Source organism: Dasypus novemcinctus, chromosome 17 (genome assembly GCF_030445035.2).
Source record: "Dasypus novemcinctus isolate mDasNov1 chromosome 17, mDasNov1.1.hap2, whole genome shotgun sequence".
Taxonomy (NCBI): Eukaryota; Metazoa; Chordata; class Mammalia; order Cingulata; family Dasypodidae; genus Dasypus; species Dasypus novemcinctus.
Genome location: NC_080689.1, coordinates 4,789,987 through 4,796,453, shown reverse-complemented (window position 1 = coordinate 4,796,453; position 6,467 = coordinate 4,789,987). Strand labels below are relative to the sequence as shown.

The 6,467-nt window shown below is 52.0% G+C and overlaps 1 long non-coding RNA gene and 1 pseudogene across 1 annotated transcript; both read left to right on the top strand.

The window, feature by feature from the left end:
• Positions 1 to 307: 307 nt before the first annotated feature.
• LOC101437254 (peroxiredoxin-like 2A pseudogene) lies at positions 308 to 1,990 on the top strand (annotated as a pseudogene).
• Positions 1,991 to 5,244: 3,254 nt separating this feature from the next.
• LOC139436738 (uncharacterized) lies at positions 5,245 to 6,229 on the top strand. Its single transcript, XR_011646066.1, has 2 exons — positions 5,245 to 5,346; positions 5,987 to 6,229. It is a non-coding gene; the product is annotated as an uncharacterized lncRNA (long non-coding RNA).
• Positions 6,230 to 6,467: the final 238 nt, after the last annotated feature.

Here is a 6,467-nt window from a genome sequence, read left to right as displayed (position 1 = left end):
TGGAAGGAGACTGCGTGTCTTTGTTTCCCAGGCCTCCAGAGGAGAAATCTGACGAGTTCTGCTCTTCCCATTCCAATGCCAAGCCTTCCTCTGGGGCAGGACCCAGGGCTGGGAGCCCGCATCCTGGGGCACCACCTGGTCTATAAACAGCCGGCCGTCTTCGGGGTGGCTGTCCCAGGGTCATGAGTCAGAAGTGCTGATCTACCCTTCTCATCACCTGTCACTTATCTGTCTAACCATTTTGTCAATAATAGGAAAGAGTGATTACTCAAGACGTTGGCTCAGTGAGCCAAAAGCTTAGGCAACGTGGAGTTCCACGGAGGCGAAGCACACACGCTTGAGAGGAGAGGAGGAATGGGGCAACTCTTCAGTTGGCGGAGGCAGTGCGGGTCTGAGGGAAACAGGGCCGGCTGGCTCAGAGATGTTTCATGGCTGTGACCCAGGCCTGGGGGCCCAGAGGAAACGGAACGGAGCGCAGCTGGCTCTCGAGTGAGGCCCCTGTGCTCGTGGGTCCCCTGTGCTGGGTCCTGGGCACATTTCCTGACAGTGTTCTCTTGCTGCCCTACCTGGGAAGGCTTGCCGACCCCCTCCCCTCCAGGACAGGAGCTAAACGTTGCTCCTTCTTCCCATTTCCATGCGAACCAGAGGCAGGTACTGCAGCAATGCAGGTCCTCGGCAAGCATCTACTAAGTCCACGCAACAAACTGCTGTCAAACAAGGATCGGGGGCGCCAGGCGGGAAGCACGCGTTCGTGGCACCCACGGGGTGAGGGCGCGGGACCCGAGTTTCCTCGCCATGGGGCCGTGGTCCACGTGCTCCTGGCCAGCACTGACCTGCTCCTGCCCAAGCCCCAGAAGGCGACGCAGGAGTACGTGCAGGACCCAGAGCTGAAGACGCTGGAGAAGGAACCAGGACTTTGAAAGCCTGGGAGCACCGGGGTAAGCAGGGAGCCGGGGGTACAGCGGCCAGGAGGCTGCAGGCCTGTCCTCCCCAAGCTCCAGCCGGACTGGGCCCCCCCTTTAGGCAGGGGTCAAGGAGCAGGTGGCGAGCGCAGCGCAGGACTTCCAGCCCTGTTTTAAAGAAGTCTTCCTGGATGAAAAGAAAAAGTCCTGCAGGCCCCAGAGATGAAGGATGACGTTTATGGGATTTGTCTGTTTGGGAGTCTGGTACAGCTTCTGCCGGGCCTGGAACGGAGGCTCCTCTGGAAACCTGGAAGGCGAAGGCTTCATCCTCAGTGGAGTTTTTGTGGTGGGACCAGGAAAGCAGGGCATACTTCTCCAGCACCGAGAGAAAGAATTTGCAGACAAGGGAAACCCAGTTTCTGTTCTGGATGCCGCTAGGAAGATCAAACCACAGCCCTCAGCCTCGAAGAAAAAACGATCTCGTGACTGTCCAGCTCGGGGATGACGGGCACGTGCCCGCGAGCGAGCACATGGTGAGCTGATGTGTGGCTTGTGTCCCATTAGCCACAATGCGCCCCATTCTCAGTGTGGGTTATTAACGTATTTCCACATTGTACCGTTTAGGCCCAATAAGCCAAAATAGCCCCAAAGCAAACCTGGCAAAACCCTCAGAACCTAGGGAGGGTTATTGCCTCTAAAAGCTGGCTTCAGCTGGACTGCTGCCCCCCCTTTACAATAACTGCTGTTACTTGCAATGCTTTTTATTTTCATGTTGAAAATTAAGAAAATTTGATGTTTGCTTTGAAGATTAGGGAATATAAGGATTTTTGCTTGTGTGTTTTCTATTAATAACTTGTTATTAAATTAAGACTTATATGATGGAATTGCTGTGCTCTGGGATGGTTTGATACAGGCAACTTACAAAGTGAAATCTGTTTTTCCCTTGTCTTCCACTCTAACCTCAGAGGGGTTTGTTCTTCTAGAAGAAATTATTTTTCCCTGGTTCTATCAAATTATGCATCAGAAAGCATCTTGTCTTTTAAAATCACCTATATATACAGTTTTTTCTGATAAAAGTAACAAAAATATTTACCATAAAGAAAAAAAGAATCTGAAAGAAGAACTTTTAAAAATTAATTTTACTGTGTATTTTTTTTTTAAATATTTATTTATTTATTTAATTTCCCCCCATCCCCTGGTTGTCTGTTCTTGTTGTCTATTTGCTGCGTCTTGTTTCTTTGTCCGCTTCTGTTGTCGTCAGCAGCAAGGGAAGTGTGGGCGGCGCCATTCCTGGGCAGGCTGCTCTTTCTTTTCACGCTGGGCGGCTTTCCTCACGGGCGCACTCCTTGCGCGTGGGGCTCCCCCACGCGGGGGACACCCCTGCGTGGCGCGGCACTCCTTGCGCGCATCAGCACTGCGCATGGCCAGCTCCACACGGGTCAAGGAGGCCCAGGGTTTGAACCGCGGACCTCCCATATGGTAGACGGACGCCCCAACCACTGGGCCAAAGTCCGTTTCCCAAACGTGAAGTTTAAAGTCAGAAGCAACAAGTAAATATTTGCTAAGTATCTCTAGTAGAGGTATATAGACAGGGCACAGAGTGGCAGCTCAGGAAATACTTGTTGGATGACTGATGATCAGACGACCCATTTTTCTAATTCAGATAACAATATCCCCCCCCCCCCGCCCCAATGTTAATGACGTCAGGCCTCCCATACCCAATTTTTGTTGTGATGTTGCTTCTCTAATTAGAAATCTCCCGTGCTCTCCTCTTGTCAGATCCAGGCCCGAGCTCCCCTGCCATGTTTCCACGTTTCCAAGTTGTGTCTGCTCCCTGCCTCCACCCGGGAGGCCGTTCTGGCCACCTAGGGCCCCTGCATGTGCTCCTTCTCCTGGACATTCACTACTTCTTCCCCACACCCGTCCAAAGCCCACCCTTGTTCTTCAAGGCTCTCAATTCTGTCACTGAACGTCATTTGCAGAAGGGCTCCCGAGTGTCTGGGATACAAGGACGACAGAGACTCCGGCTTCCAGCAGCGTAACAGGTGAGCGAGGAAGGCGATCGTGCGGGGCCCTTTTCACATCCTAAAGCACCAAGAACACGACCATCTTCACGCTGGCTTCCAGGCTGCGTGTTGCTGGAGGGTTCCACTGCCCAGGCCCCAGGCCGTCTCCCCAAGGCTGCACGCCATCCACACTTGCCCTCCCTCCAGCCTCTGTGCACAGCGGCTGGGAAACCTGGCATGATGCTCCGGTGTCGGAGAGGTACCTGCAGGGGTGGGAACAGAGCGGTGGGTCCCTCGCCGGGGCTTGCCGGTAAGAGAAGCCTTCCTGGGTAAGTGGCGTCGGCCGAGTCGCAGAGGATGCTGGCTAACCAAAGCGGGCGGAGAGTGGGGAAGGGGGCAAGCGTGCCAGAAGGACCCGCCCGTGCCCCTGCCTGGATGGTAGATGCTGTGGGTCAGAGGCTGGAAATGCAGCTCCAGGGGGGAACAGACGTGCACCGGGGGTCATGGGTGCTCCTCCTGGAAGCCTGAGACCACCCTTGTCAATTCTGTGCCTTCCAAATAAGGGCTCAAGCAGCGTCGCTGGTGGAAGAGCCTCTCTCCTGCTGCCAGAGCCCTGACGGCTGCTGAGACACGGGGGAGCAAGTGAACGTGGGAGCATTTTCTGCCTAAGTCTCACTTGAATGAAGACAGCTGACAGGGCGGCTTCCTGGTTTAGTTTTTTTTTTTTTTCTTTTAAATGTTACATTAAAAAAATATGAGGTCCCCATATACCCCTCACCCCACCCACTCCACCCCTTCCACATCAACAAGTCTTCCATCATTGCGGCACATCCTCTTCACCCGGCGAATACATTCTGGAGCACCGCTGCAGCACCTGGACAGTGGTCCACATTGTATCCACACTCTCCCCCAGGCCACCCAGTGGGCCCTGGCAGGACATATGATGTCCAGCATCTGTCCCTGCAGCACCACCCAGGACAACTCCAGATCCTGAAAATGCCCCCACACTGTATCTCTTCTTGCCTCTCCTGACCATCAGCAGCCACCGTGGCTACCCTCTCCACATCACTACTGCATTTCTTCCCTTACTAATCACAATAGTTCCCCAGCAGAACTCCAGTAAGTCACTCTAATTCATACTCTATTCCTCCATCTTGTGAACCTGGGATGGCTATGTCCAGTCCCCCTCTACATCAAGAGGGGGCTTAGATTCCACATGGCTGATGGATGCAATCCTCCTGCTTGCAGCTGTAGGCGCTCTTGGCTCCCTGGTGTGGTGGTTGACCCTCTTCGTTTTAAATAATGCCTCGTGTGGTTTGTTTGTTTTTTTTCATCCCAACACTAGGGGGTTATTTACCTTCTGCCTTTCCAGGTACCGTTCTGCGAGGCTGGGGGCCGGGAGGGGCTCACCCCATTTCCCAGGCGCCCGCTCTGGGAGGTGCTGCCAGAGGGAGGGGACAGCTGAAGAGCAGAGGACAGAGGGAGGGCACAGCTTCCTGCTTCTGCCCCCAACAGTGTGGCGGCGGCTGGGGGCTGCTGGCAGCAGGTGCAAGAGTGGGGGTGGGGGTTTCCTGCCCCCCACAGCCCTGGAGGAGGCGGCACCTTTTCAGGGTTCTGCAAAGGCGCATCTGCAGATGCAAGTTCAGAGCCCGCAGACCTGAGGCCCAGCCGCTTCTGATCCTCAGGGAGCCCTCCTGCTGCTGCTTTGCTCCTCAGCCCCTTGCTTCATTTTTTTTTTTCATTCAGCCTTGCCAGCACCCTCGCAACAAACCCCTTCCATGATGTTCTGTGTCCAAAATGCCTAGAATAGTTTCCTCCCTCCTTCCTCCCTCACTCCCTCTCTTTCTCCCATCCTCTCCCTTCCCCTCCCCCCCCTCCCCTTTCCCTTATTTTTTCTCTCTCCCTCTCTCTCTCTTCCCTTTTCTGACTGGACCCTGACTAATGTATTCAGTTGCCATAAAAGAGGTTAAAGAAATACCTGGGCCATGAAATGACAGCAGCAGAGACTGTGTCGTCAGATGCCCAGAACTCCAAACACCCTAAGGTTTGACAGGCCTGGCCTTGGGGGTATCGTTTGAGGACAGGGCTTTAGCCGACTTGAAATGCACTGATAGAGCAGCACAGATGAACTGCAGGCACTGGCTTTGTGCATGGATCTCAGATGCAGGGCTGTGGATCCAGCACTGTTGGCAAGTACCAAATTCACGTAGGAAGAAAAAGGAGAGGAAAGAAAACCTGAAGCCTGGAAGTTATTGTCACGCAGTTCTCGCCCACTGTGCCTTCTGCTGATACATAAAATAGAAGAAAACAAGCCAGTTGGCCTCAACGGTGTGGCCAGGTCACTTACAGGGAAAGGGCGGGTGCCCAGGCCTCTTAAGCAAACTTGGGAGCCCTTCAGCTGCCACGAGACATTGCCAGCATGGAAGAAAGACGTCCTGGTAAGAGAGGTGGATTCTCTTTTTTGTTGTTGTTGGGGAGGGGGTGCTTCCTGAAAATGTTTGCCAGTGTCCTCGTACACATATACACACCACTGATAACCCTTGAGTCTTCTCATTCCATAATGAGGTGGCCACACAGCCCAGCTTTCGCCTGAGTAACCTGGTGGGTACATCCACCCCACAGTGTGAGTATGAATGACTGAGAAAGGCGTCTCCCAAGGATTCTCCTGGGTAATCATGGATGACGATGTGGGAGGAAGAATAGGAATAAAAAATAGAGATACTTTAGCTCTCTGCTGATCATCTGGATGGACCTCAATGTCCATGTAGAGTTGAATAGTAACTGGTTTTGGGACAATGGTGGTTGGTTCTATTTGTTCTCTCTCATTAATTTCTTGGGCCTAAGGTTCCTGTTTGATTACACAACAATCTGTTTGTTGTGTCTGAAACACTCTGCTGCTAGCAAACCATTAACAGGCTCTTGCTGCCCATCCCATCCCAGTCGTAGGGCCCCTACAGATGGAAGTGATGGTGTGCGCTGTACAGATTAAAATGAGAACCTCCCACCACCCCTAGGCACAGCACTTTAAAAAGTTAGGACAAATTCGCACACCAGTATTCACAGCAGTGTTATTCACAGGTGCCAAAGATGGAAGCAACCCAAGTGTCCATCAACTGATGAATGGATAAATAAAATACGGCATATGCATACAATGGAATATTATTAAGCTGCAAAAAGGATGACGCCCTGATACATGCGACAGCCCAGGTGAACCTCGAAGACATTATGCTGAGTGAAATGGGCCAGATGCAAAAGGAAAAATACTGTATAATCTCACTAATATGAAATAGATATGAAGAATAAACACACAATTAAAGGCTAGAGTGTAGGTTCCTGGGAGATAGGATAGGACTGAGAAGGGGTGCTGATGCTTAATGTATATAGAATTTTCAATGACCTTGGCTGTGAAAGTGTGGAAATGGGTAGAGTTGATGGTAACAGAATACTGAGTAGACCTAATACAGCAGATTTATAAATGGGATTGTGGCTGAAAGAGGTAGTCTAGGGTGTAAATGTCAACTGAAAGAAAGCTAGAGAAATATCTAGGGACTGAATAACA